The following is a 14,004-nucleotide window of genomic DNA, read 5'->3' as shown; positions in this document are numbered from 1 at the left end:
TCTCTCTCTTCCCAGCCTCCCCCCCAGCCTCAGCCTCTCTCTTCCCAGCCTCCCCCCAGCCTCAGCCTCTCTCTTCCCAGCCTCTCTCTTTTCCCAGCCTCCCCCCAGCCTCTCTCTTTTCCAAGCCTCCCCCCAGCCTCTCTCTCTTCCCAGCCTCCCCCCCCAGCCTCAGCCTCTCTTCCCAGCCTCCCCCCCAGCCTCAGCCTCTCTTTTCCCAGCCTCCCCCCAGCCTCTCTCTTTTCCCAGCCTCCCCCCAGCCTCTCTCTTTTCCCAGCCTCCCCCCAGCCTCTCTCTTTTCCAAGCCTCCCCCCAGCCTCAGCCTCTCTCTCTTCCCAGCCTCCCCCCCCCCAGCCTCAGCCTCTCTCTTTTCCCAGCCTCCCCCCAGCCTCTCTCTTTTCCCAGCCTCCCCACAGCCTCTCTCTTTTCCCAGCCTCCCCCAGCCTCTCTCTTTTCCCAGCCTCCCCCCAGCCTCTCTCTTTTCCCAGCCTCCCCCCAGCCTCTCTCTTTTCCCAGCCTCCCCCCAGCCTCTCTCTTTTCCCAGCCTCCCCCCAGCCTCTCTCTTTTCCCAGCCTCCCCCCAGCCTCTCTCTTTTCCCAGCCTCCCCCCAGCTTCTCTTTTCCCAGCCTCCCCCCAGCCTCTCTCTTTTCCCAGCCTCCCTCTTTTCCCAGCCTCCCCCCAGCCTCTCTTTTCCCAGCCTCCCCCAGCATCTCTTTTCCCAGCCTCCCCCCAGCCTCTCTCTCTTCCCAGCCTCCCCCCCAGCCTCAGCCTCTCTTTTCCCAGCCTCTCTCTTTTCCCAGCCTCCCCCCAGCCTCTCTCTTTTCCCAGCCTCCCCCCAGCCTCTCTCTTTTCCCAGCCTCTCTCTTTTCCCAGCCTCCCCCCAGCCAAAAAGAGGCATCGCAACGATCATCAACTAACCTGTAAGGTGCCCATACATTCTAGGCTCTGCCTTACGCATACCTGCTCCGGTGCCTGCTGCCCTGCTCTGCTATTATCCTCTTCTGGCTGGCTCCAGCTCCAGTCGCGTCCTCCTCCGCGGCGTGTGTTGTCTACAGAATTGGACGCTGCAGCACGGGGCAGTGAGCTGATTGGCGCGCCCGCGCGCCTCTGACCCGGAAGTGCAGGTGCTGGAACTTCCGGGGTTAATCAGCTCACTATGCCTGGCGCCCTCCGTGTATTTAAAGAGACAGAAGTGCGCCTTTCCTCTCCCTCTCAACCCCCCCTCCCCCCCGAGAACACAGCGAAGTGCAACGGAGGGAGGGGCGGGGGGCGGAGATCTAAAAAAAAAAAAAAAAAAAATTTATGTATATATATATATATTTTTTTTTTGCTGCCAGAAAGTGCCGCCTCCCCGCAACATGCCGCCCTAGGCACGGGACCACGGGTGCCTAGTGGCAAATACGGCCCTGCCGTGATGTGACACTCGCATAGTGACAGTCAAAGTTCAATCGAGTCCATGAGCCATGGACTTGGGTGAATCTTGATGTCACCAGAAACACGGCCTAAAACAGCCGATGACTGCCGAGTAACGAGCAGTGCAGTGAATACCCCTGGAAGTTAAGTGTTCCTTTGAAAACTCATCATGTGACCAGTCTGTAAGCCAAAGCCTGTACAACATTCACACCAGCTGGTCACATAGGTATGACGTCATTGAATGTCCTGTACGTCCAGTGTTTGTTACCGGGCGGCACAGCAATGATCGATCGCGGAGGCAGAAGCGGCCGGGAGACAATCCGCAGGACACATCGCGGGACCTGTAAGTAAAATCATAATGTTTTATAATAATGTGCTTTCTTTTTACAGCTCCTGGACCAAGGAAAGCTCATGATCAAGATCGTGCAGACGATCACTATGTGATCAGTACGATCCTCGATCTTTACAGAACGAGATCGCCCATCACTACCCGTAAAGCTTTTGCTAACGATCTGCGTCATTTGTTCCTATATTCGGAAAAGTGACGTCTGGCTCTAGCTAGAGTTCCTTTCACTTTCTGGTTCAAGAGAGCCCTAATCTCCTCCCTTGTCTTAAGGACTGCATCTCTCAGCTCAATCACTGGTGTTCGCTTGTGCCTAGTTTCCAAGTCTCGCAAGACAAGTCTGATTGAATATTTAAATCAAAGTAGACAATTAGGGCCTTTGAGATCTCGTCCTGCGTCACTGTGTCATCTAGCAGGGCAGAGTTAAGTTTCCATTGCCACTGTCTAGGTAGTGGGGAGGAATAAAGAATGGAGATCGTTACCAGTGCGTGGTCAGAAAAAGTAATAGCGTTGATCCCTGCCATCTGTATTTTGTTGAGGTCTGCATGCCTAATCAAAAAATAGTCTAACCTCGAGTAAGAGTTATGGACCATAGAATATAATGAAAAATCTTTGTCATTGGGATGTAGAATACGCCAAGTATCTAGCAGTTGATATTCGTGTAAGACCCTTTTAAGTTAAGAGCTGCACTTTACTTCACTGACTCGCCAGTCGAGGTATCCATTAGTGGCTGGAGGGCCATATTCAAGTCTATCCCCAGCACCAGGGTCCCCTCTGCAAATTCATCCACATGTTCCAAGAATTGTGTTAATGATGAAATCTGGCCTGCATTCGGCAGATATAGCGAGGCAAAGGTGTAGGGCTGTGCAGCAACTTTCCCCTTAACCAATAGCAATCAGCCCTGGTCATCATAACAGGAGATTCAAGGGATCTCAAAATACTAGTGCCACATGATTTCGTATCAGGTGAGAGAATATGGTAGGCATGCGGTAAAAATGGCTTGTTCATGTACATGTAAGTCTCCTGAAGGAACGCCACCTGTATGTGACTAGTTTTCAAATGTTTAAACATGATGAATCTCTTACCAGCACTATGGATCCAAGCTGAAACTTCTTCTGCACATGTTGCGACATGTTGTCAGGAGGGGAGGGAAGGCCCAACACCCATCACCCCACTTAGAGGGAGAGAAAGAGGGATAAAAGTAAAAAAAAAAAAAAGGGGGGGGATTTAGTTTCCAGTGCAGCTACCCTGTCTGAAATGGCAGACAGAGCCTCTTCATTAGCCAAAGCCCTCTCAGCCAGAGAGTCCAAGTCCCCTTTAATAACTGCCAAGGCCCTTTCCTGGGAGGCTTCAAATCTTTGGGCCAGTCTGTCCAGGTTGTTCTTAGATGGCAGGGCCTGAATCAGTGCCCTGATGCTCTGTAGCTCTGACAGAGACTCATGTGGCTGAAGGGATAAAAAAGACTGACAGGCCAGGCCAGTCCTCATGTAATGTATCACTATGTGGCTCAGAGCTGGGCAGGCAGGGATCTGCTGGTGCATTAAATAATGGAGAAAGTTCTGCTGGCCCTGGAGACAATTCCCCTGTACCTGTGGAAGCAGCAACGGCAGTCTGCCCTCTCGGCGTCCTCTGTGTCTTCGACACCACTGAGTCACCACGTGATGCCGCCATTGATGAAGTGGGTCTTGCCTAGTTTCCAGCCCCACCTGTGTATCTCTGACTGAGTGAGTGTCATTATCAGACGCATGGGCCCCTTCGGATGTCCCTGGATGGCATAAGGGCTCAACTCCGTGGCCCCCGCTTTTCCTCTCTGTGCTGTGCATGCAGCGCGCGCCTGCTTCTTCTCATGATACGCCATAGCTATTGGTTCGTTCTTAGAGACACCTGCCTTAGAGAAGAGCCGCACCAGCTCCGATCCACCGCTCCCTCCGCGCAATGCAGCAGCTGGGTTTATGCTGCCTTCTGTCCTCTTCTTCCTAGACATTGCCGCTGCAGTTAGGGATGGCTAAGGCCATGTGCGCACGTTGCGTTCGATTCCGCAGCGTGTAAGTCACTGAATGTGCGTCTCAGAACGCAGCCGAAAAACCTGCGTTCTGAGACGCATTCGGCAGAACGCAACGTGCGCACATTCCTGGAGAATTCATGCGTTCTGGATGCTTGCTCTGCCATAGACAGAGTGGGAAAAGCATCCAGAACGCACATTTTTCACAGTGCGGTCCCACTTGGCTTTGCAGAATCCCCATAGACTTGCAGCAGAGCAGAGTAGGACCGCACTGTTAAAAAGAGCATGGCTGGCTGCGAAACAGTGCCACGCGATCAGATTGAACTCGGATGAACTTCACCCGACTTCATCGTGATCACGCGGCTCTGTGCATGTGCCGTGGCGTGATTGAAGGACTCACCTGTGATCGCAAATCCCCTGAGTGACTGCAGTGAGCCGCACGATCAGCTGTGCTTTAACTCAGGTTACTTGTGGCCACAGCTGCAGTCCACCACCTGAGAGCGGTGGCCACGAGTAACCTCAGTGACAGCACAGCTGATCGTGCGACTCACTTCAGTTGCTGCATGGAGCTCACAGGAGCGGTGGTGTTCTACTGCCGCTCCTGTCCGCTTCCGATGTAGCAGAGCTGAAAGCATCGTGGGACCTTGCGTGGATTATGTCGGACCTGGAGGTGTTTTTGAAGGGTTAATAAAGTGGTGAAAGAGTGTGTTTTTTTGTCTTTCATTACAAATAAAGGATTTTTTGGATGTGTGTTTATTTTCTTTAACTTACAGGTTAATCATGGAAGGTATCTCGGAGAGACGCCTGTCATGATTAACCTAGGACTTAGTGGCAGCTATGGGCTGCTGCTATTAACTCCTTATTACCCCGTTTGCCACCACACCAGGGCAATTCGGGATGAGCCAGGTAAAGTCCCGGGACTGTTGCATCTAATGGATGCGGCAATTCCGGGCAGCTGCTGGCTGATATTGTTAGGCTGGGGGGCTCCCCATAACGTGGAGCTCCCCATCCTAAAAATACCGTGTGGCTTTACCCTGGCTGGTATCCAATTTGGGGGGGACCGCACATCATTTTTTTTAAAATTATTTATTTATTTTTTTACTGCTCGATATAGACACGCCCACCGGCGGCTGTGATTGGTTGCAGTAGAAAGCTGTCACTCAGCGTGGGGGCATGTCTGACTGCAACCAATCATAGGCGCCGGTGGGCGGGGGAAGCAGGGAATACGAGATGGATTAATGAGCGGCCGGCATTTTCAAAAGAGGAGAAGCCGGCACAGTGTGAAGGCCGTGCAGCGCCGCGCCAGTGATCGTGGATCGGTGAGTATGAGAGAAGGGGTGGGAGGGAGAGACCGACATGGACAGAGAGAGAGATAGAGAGAGAGAGAGAAAGACCGACCGACAGAGAGAGATAGACGAAAGACCTGCATTTAAAAATGCGTATCGCAACAATAATGCAGTGCAAACGCACTGCTTAACATTTTGGCAGTGTTTTTCTACAACTCATTCATTTCAATGGGTGTAGAACGCTGCTAAAACGGACAAAAGAAGTGACATGCTGCTTTTCTAAATGCAGAGATTTTGTCAAATTTTTGACAATCGAAACGCTGCATTTCAAAAAGCATTGTGCGCACAGATTTTGTATGATTCTCCTAGACTTTGCTGGGGAAGCACAACGCTTGCATTTTGTCAATGACACAGTCCAGTTGTAAACGCAGCCAAAACGCAGAAAAAACCGCAACGTGCGCACATGGCCTAAACGTGGGAATAATTGCCTGTGTTCATGGAGGTCTGGAGCCTGGTTCCTCACACGGCCATTGCTAAGTCACGCCCCTAAATGGAATGTTTTGATGTCTGCCCTCCAATTAAGCCCACAAAATGTCAATGGTGTAATCCAGGCATGTGTAATTCTACACAACTTGACATGTGCCTATGATTCACCTGTCTGCATGGATGCTGTGGGTGGCTTAGCGCGCCACACTGATCAAGTATCCCATGTAGATGAGATACGGCATCACACTTCTGGCCTCCGTGTTTGTGACATGTTGGCAAATTATTTGTCACACCGGAGGGATCAATACCATGGCAACCCACTGACCTGGACTGTTTGCATTGTTAGTGTTTAAAAAGTGTATGTAATAATGTTTGATAAAATAATTTTATGGGTTTTTTTTCTTTTGTTCTCAAATAATGAACTGTTTGTTCAAACCGCCCAAAACCAAAAAAACTATAGAATAAAATACACTTCCTGGATGATAAGTTATCATTGATAACTAAATATTCTGTTGATTTTTTCCTTGGGCTGCAAAAAAATTGGACGATATATAGATAGTCTGTGTGACGTCAATTCTTTTTCTCACTCCTATAGACTTGCATTAGCGAGGCTCGGCGGTTTTACTCAACCACACACAGCATGCCAGAATGCTGCAAATTTTCCTCATTCCAATTACAGCTTACAGGAAAAACTTGCAGATCTGCACTGACTCATTGAATAATATGGGTCCTAGCGCAATGCGATTTTTTCTCTCATTGCACTCGTCCATTTTATACACAAGTGGGAGTGAGCCCTAAGGCCTGTTTCACACGTCAGTGATTCTGGTACGTTTGTGCTTTTTTTAAAATGTACCAGAATCACTGACATACGCAGACCCATTATAATCAATGGGTCTGCTCACACATCAGTGATTTTTCACTGAACTTGTCTCCGTGCAGCGTGCACCCGTGGCCGTGATTCTGCACGGAGACAAGTCAGTTTTTTTATGGCATCACTGATGACACCACTATGGTGTGATCCGTGTGTGATCAGTGAAACACGTACCATAAAATCACGGACATATTAAATATTTTCAACTTACCTTGCCTGCGATTCGCTGTGCAGCCTCTGTTCTCGGCAGCTCCTGCTTGGCTCATGAATATTCATGAGAGCAGGAAAACCCGACCAGGAAGTAGCTACTGAGAGCGGTGGGCAAACGCTACAGAGCTGGAGACTTCAGCACCATGGACAGCAGCAGTGAAGGCAGGTGAGTAATGTCCATGTGCAATCACGGATCACGGATTGCACATGGACAACCCACGTGTGCCGTGAATCACGGAACACGGAGGGACATGTGCGTGTTTTACATGTCAGTGAAGAACGTCAGTGTTTTTCACTGACCTGTGAAACGGGCCTAAAGCTGAGAGTCTGCACTTTAAGCCCATATTCATTATATAATTATCTTGAAGATGTTTTGGTAAACAGTTAAAATGTCAAAACTTGTCACTGTCCAAATATTTCTGAACCTATCTGTATGTGTGTAACGCCCATACCGGCATCCCTGTGCTGTCCTGCCCCCCTCACCAGGCGGGGACGTTGTTTCCCTCACCTGCCCAGACCGCTATCTAGTCCTCGGTCCATGGTGCTGCCTTCCAGAGCCCGTATGCACCTCACAGGCTTCCTGGTTCTGCCCGAAAGATGCATGCATGACCACGTCCCTTTTCTTAAAGGTCCAGTATAACCTAACCTAGAAGCGCCTCTCAGGTCAGCTGAGAGATTGCAGGTTCTTAAGGTACCTTTCCCCAAAGGGTGATGCCTGGGTAACAAATCAGATACGTTGAAAGTTCTCAGATCCTATAGCACTGTTACATCTGTCTCTGCTGCTGCTGTAGTGTGCTATTTTTTGCTGCTAAGGCTGCTTTCACACTACATTTTTTTAACATGCGTCCTGAATGTTTTTTTGCTGCAAGAGCCGATCCAGTACAAATGCGTTTTCATTTCAATGCATTTGCAATGGACATGCGTCAACATGCGTTCACATGCGTTTGCGTGCAGTTTTGTCAGAATCCAGCCACTTGCAGTTTAACATTGTTTAAAAACGCTACTTGTAGCATTTTTGAGCTGCGTCTAAATACTGCAAGTCGCTGGATCCTGACAAAACTGCACGTAAAGGCATGTGAACGGTGGTATACTGATAGAAAGGATCCTGTTTGGTGTACTGAGCATGCCAGGAAACCACAGAGAGTGAGTTTGTTTCTTTCTTTATCTCTCTCCTCTTTCTCTCTCTCTCTCGCCCCTCTCTTTCTCTCTTTCACCATTGAAAGCAATAAAAGTGGGAAAAAAACCGCAGGTGTGATTTTTGGTGCATTTTTGCTCGTTTTTATGGTCAATAAAACTAACTTTATTTAAACATGTACAAGCACCAAAAACGCCCTGTGTGAACATAGTCTTACAACCGTCACAGTCCTTGGTTGCCTAACGGACAAATGTGCAATACCAGATGATTCAGTAAATAAATGTAAAATATAATTCCTTGTGGTCCTGCGTATATAGTACAGTCATCAAAAAAGAACATATGGGCTGGCAACAATGTGTACAGATTTATTTTTCCAATAACCTCATGCATAATAGGTCTAGTTTGTCCTCCCTCCGTACATAGCCCTAACAATGGTGTCCAGCCAGCTGTAGAATATGGACAGAATAATCCAGCGCAAAGCATCCATCTCCTGTGTTATGTCAGCATTGCATCCCATGAGCTGCGTTTTTGTGAAATAAAGAATTTGTAGACAGCACAGTGCCGCCTTTTTTCTATTACATTATATATAGTCAAATATAAGACTACTGGGAAGGAGGCAGTCTCTAGTCCAGGGGTGGGGAATCTCCGGCCCGCGGGCCGCATGACCTTTCCTGCGGCCCTCGGGTAGATTCCCAGTGGTGGCAGTGCTCGGCCGCCGCCGCAGTCTTACCGGCCGCCGGCCCTTTAAATCCCCACGTGTGCTGCTTGTGCGCACCAATGAGCTCTCTCGCTGGCAGGTGCCAGTGTGCTCAGGACTTTGTGGGCGGGTTTAGCGCTCTGCGCTTCCGTCCCACAGCAGCTTCACTGCTTCCAGCATTGTGTGCCCGCTCTCCGGGGTCGTGTGTCGCCCGCTTTCCAGCCCTGTGTGCCGCCCGCTTTCCAGCCCTGTGTGCCCACTCTCCCCAGGGCTGTGTGCAGCCTTCAGTGATGTGTATCACGCACAATGTTGTGTTCCCTCCAATACTATGTACCACCCCCAGTGCTATGTACCCCTTAGTGATGTATGTGCTCTGCAAGTGCTGTCCGTGCCCCCCAGTCTCCTCCTAGTGATGTCTGTGCCCCCTCAGTGATACCTGTGCCCCTCATCAGTGATGTCTGTGCCCTCCCTCAGTGATGCATGTGGCTACCCAGTACTGTCTGTGCCCCCCTAGTGATGCCTGTGGCTGCTCAGTACTGCCTGTGCCCCCTAGTGATTCCTGTGGCTACCCAGTACTGCCTGTGCCCCCCTAGTGATGTGTGTGCCCCTCCAGTGATGTCTGTGCTTCCTAATGATGCCTGTGGCTGCCCAGTGATGTCTGTACCCCCCTAGTGATGTCTGTGCTCACTTAGTGATGTCTGTGCCCACCTACTGATGTCTGTGCCCTCCCTCAGTGATGTCTGTGCCTCCTAATGATGCCTGTGGCTGCCCAATGATGTCTGTGCCCCCCCTGGTGATGTCTGTGCCCACTTAGTGATGTCTGTGCCCACATAGTGATGTCTGTGCCCACGTAGTGATGTCTGTGCCGCCCTGTCATGCCATGTCATGTATATGCCCCTAGCGTTTCCTGTGATGTGTATAACGCTGGGGGTATATACATCACATGATGGGGCATATACATCAGATTGGAGATGCTGGGGCCATACATATCACGGGAAAGGCTGTGGGCATATATATCACAGGAGGGGCTGGGTCATATATATCGCAGGAAGGGCTGGAAGCATATACCTCACAGGAGGGGCTGGGCGCATATACATCACAGGAGGGGCTGGAAGCACATTCATCACAGGAGGGGCGTGTGATGTATGTGCCCCCAGTGTCTCCTGAGATGTATATTCAGCAGTCACAGCGTTTCCTATGTGATGTGTATATACAGCAGTCCCAGCGTCTCCTATGTGATGTATATACAGGAGTCCCAGCGTCTCCTATGTGATGTATATACCAACAGCCCCTTCAGTCATGTATGTGTCTCCTGTGATTTATATACACTAGTCCCTGCATTTGTTATGTGATGTATATGGTCTACCAATCTTATTATCACAAAGAGTTGACTGCGCTCCAGACCGAGAGAAATCTGGAAAAGCAGTTGTGAGAAGCAGCATAAGTATCGCCGAACATCACAGAAACACCAAACAGAAGCAGCTCCAACCACCACAATAGGGGTGAGTTTATTGTTTGACCAAATATAGCTGGTTTATTTTCACATTGATAATTTTGTGCGGCCCCCGAAGATTAGTAGAAATTTCCAACTGGCCCCCGGCAGAAAAAAGCTTCCCCACTCCTGCTCTAGTCACTGCTTCACACATAGGTGAGAAAAGAATCTCTGGATAGTGCAAAGCACTAGAATAGGTACAAAGGTGGGCTGTTTTATGTCTGCTAGCGGTGAGGCAAACAGTGCAGTATCATGGAAAAGTGCCTTTTATAGCAACACTGTATTTGGCAGTGTGAAGAGATAACCGATTAGTGGCTTTTGCTTTGAAAATCATTGTTATGGTGGCATTGTTGTAATCCCCCTATGCCATTCAATTTACAGCTGCGAAATTGTCATTTAAAACTACACTAAGCAGCCCAGTAAATGACATCCCGCTGAAATCTGGATCTATGCCCCTATGTTATGCTGCTCTCAGATTATGTGGCAAAAACCTGGTGACAGATTCCCTTTAAGTGGTTTATCGAGCTACAAAAGTATACATGTGCTTCAAAAAGTAATATATAACTTAGTTAGTGATGGGTGGATTCGCAGATACTCGGTTTACAAAAAAAAAAAAGCAAACAAAAGCCGGACTGGGCCTGGAATTGATCCCGGATATCTGGCTAGATGCCTGTCCTTATACGTAAGTCTATGGGGACCCGAATCAGGAGCTAAAAAATGGTGGTACAAGGGATAGGGTGATTGGAGCGGGCGCGTTATACTTACTAGACTCCACACAGATGTAACACTACTTCCGGGATTGCTCATTATCCTTCAAGGATATGCACTTCTTTGCCCACCCACAGGCAGTTCCTGGATCACTGATTGGTTGCAGTCAGACCTGCCCCCACCCTGTGTGACAGAATGGTTAACTGCTTTCAATCAGAGATGATGTCTGTTTATCTACGGTATATTGGTGTAAAATAAATAAAAAAATTGGCATAGGGTCCCCCCATATTTTGATACCCAGCACAGATAAAGCATACAGCTACAGGCTGCAGCCCCCAGCTATGTGCTCTTCTTGGCTGTGCATTAAAATAAAAAGGACCCGCATGCGGCTTTTTTTTTTTTTAAATATTTAAGTAATTAAAAAAAAACGGCGTGTGGTCTCCCCCAATTTTGATACCGAGTCATGATAAAGTTGACAAAAAATGCACAAAAACGGTTTTGACGCGGTTTCTGTGCGGTTTTCTGCCAGGAGGTGCATTGCTTGCACCAGATTTCAGCACCTCCTGGCAGTCCGGATCCACCCATCACTACTTACTAATCAACCTGAATTACACCAAGCGCCCCGTTTGTCAGGTATCCTCTCCAGTCACGTTATCCATTATATATCAAGGGGGCTGGTTTTTGGCTCAGTTCAATAGCTAAACCAGCACCTTTTTCTGTAACAACTAATGCATATACAGAATGGGCTCATCTCCTGAAATAAGCAGTCTACCAGACTCCTTACAGTGATTGCCGGAAACTCACAAACATTGTATTAATCTGCCCTTGGCGGTGGCAAAATAATTTAAAAATGACGTCTTAATTCCAACGCCAGAACCACAGAGTTTTGCCTAGGTGAAGCCGCTGTACGTAAAGCCTTTTTTTTTCCAAAAGTGGCTTCACTGGCAGTTTTGCTGTGGCTCTGCTCCAGCGTCTCTTCCTTTCAACAATAAAGAGCAGGCAGCTTCCAAATGACACCTTTTTTTAGCCGTTTCAGTCTCCAAACTATGAGGAAGAAGTGAGGAAAAGCTGAGCATATGCAGAAAAATGTAGTTTTTACATTGCTGTGAGATATCTTCATTTTTGCGGCTGTTTTGCAGCCCTTTTTCAGAACGGTTCCAAAAGGAATCCACCTTAAAAAGATGTCGTGTGCACATAGCCATACCGCTAAAAGCTGAAAAAAAAATAGAATACGGAGGAAACAACTACTGGTAAATCCCAGGCTACATGTCTACTATTCCAGACCTGCACTGACATCTAGTGTGCAAGAGATTAACTGTACTGGATTCTTCATGGGAGTTTATTAGAACTAAAAATGGTGTCCGATCCTGTAAAAAAAAAAAAAAAAAAAAGTGGAAAAACCTTTTCCACAAAGTTTTTTTTTTAATCTTGTTTTTTACATGAAATAGACTACAATTTGCCTATATATAGTGATGAGCGAGCACTAAAATGATCGGGTGCTTGTTTCTCGGATCGAGCACGTCGGACTATTCAGGTGCTTGACTTGAGTAACAAGTATAATAGAAGTCAATGGGAAACTCAAGCATTTTTCCGGAAGACCCTCCCAGAAGGTGAAGGGGCAGGAAAATCGATGAAATGGATGAAATCTCCGCTCAAATGGAATCTGAACAGCATGGGGAAGATGGCTGGATGCATCTCTGATTCCCAGATCACTGCTGGGAACAATGTTATCAGAGTATTATGCCACTTTTAGGGTCTGCGCGCACGTGTGCCTTTTTCTTGCTTTTTGGTTGCGTTTTAAACTGACAAAATGCATGCGTTGTGCTTCCCGAGCAAAGTCTATGAGAAATCAGAAATTCCATCCGCACGTTGCTTTTTTTCAGGCAGCGTTTTGTTTGACAAATATTTGTCAAAATCCTTGCCTAAAAAAAAAAAGAAGCATGTGACTTCTTGATTGCGTTTTTGTTGCATTTTCCACCCATTGACTTCGCAATCTCAAAACGCACTGTTTAAAATGCATGCGTTTTCTTGTTAAACGAAATGTTTACATTTGTCAAAATGCTGCAGTTTCGTTGTCAAGCCAGAACGCAGACATAGCCTTTCAGAGTGACAAAAGAAACATACCCAACCAACGATAAAATGGATTTTACAGGAAAAAATGTTAGGAAACATTCTTTCCTATATAATGATTTGTATACAAAGCAAAATAAAAAAAAACCCTGCCTCCACTTCTTAGGCTATGTTCACACACAGCGTTCTTTCACAACGCAGAAGTTTTAGGTTTGTGAAAAGAAAAACAATAGTGTGTATTAGATTTATGAATTCTCATAGCTTTTGCTGGTATTGTAAAAGTCATCTTTTATGTAGCATAAAACTCACTAAAAAAAGCTGCGAAAAATGAAGCAAACATGCAACGTGTGAACAAAGCCTTAATAGCTAGGCTACCAGACAGCAGGACAACATGAAGCCAAATCAAATGTTCCTTTTTTTCTGGTGTATTCCCATGCACCTCTTCCCACCCCCACAAAAAGTGTTTTCTTCTTGTCCGCCTCCTCCACACCATATCAACAGAGTCATCATGCGGCCCTTGCTCCTAAATTTTTAGAGGGCCATCAGGTGGCTCTCACTCAAATTTGTATTGTCCATGGAGATGAGCCAGATCTGACACTCAAAGGCAGCAGTCACTGCTCCCTCCCTGCGTAAGTTGATTGTGTGTCTTTTTAGTGCCGCTGGGAGCATAATAACTGATAGACGCATCCGCTTGTCAACTCAAAATAATGACAGGCTGACTGTTCTTAAAATAAACAAGGCCTGGATTGGCCCAGGCTTCTCAACCCCATTGGATGAAAGCAGCGGAATATAAAGCGAAATTAAAGGTTACTTTTTTTTTTAATGGTGTATTTCCATGTACCCCTTCCCATCCAAAGAAGGGTATACAGTTCATGGTTTCTTCTTTTTATTATCCTCCTCCCCCATATCAATAGGGTCATCATGTGGACTGGCTCCAAATTTTTAGAGGGCCATCACGCGGCACTCACTTCTAAAATTAGGTGGGCAATCAGGCGGCCCTCACTCATAATTTTTAGAAGGTCATCCAGTGGTACTCAAGCCCCAGCCACCACTATTTTTCAAGATGTTCCATGCCCGCTTTACTCGCACGTATCCCATTACAACACCCGTGCCCTGGCCAACGCAGTTACTTGGAAGGTCTATGTAACAACTGACACGTGGACAAGTGCTTGTAGCTAGGGAAGCTACATTTCCCTGACAACACACTGAGTGAACATTTAAAGGCCAGGACAGAGTCAGACCCTGGGATGGCACACGTGCTACAGAAGCAGAGGACTGCAGGCCGTAGTTACAT

This window comes from Anomaloglossus baeobatrachus, chromosome 4, assembly GCF_048569485.1.
Source record: "Anomaloglossus baeobatrachus isolate aAnoBae1 chromosome 4, aAnoBae1.hap1, whole genome shotgun sequence".
Taxonomy (NCBI): domain Eukaryota; kingdom Metazoa; phylum Chordata; class Amphibia; order Anura; family Aromobatidae; genus Anomaloglossus; species Anomaloglossus baeobatrachus.
The sequence above is the reverse complement of the archived record's forward strand: the minus strand, read 5'-3'. Positions refer to the sequence as shown.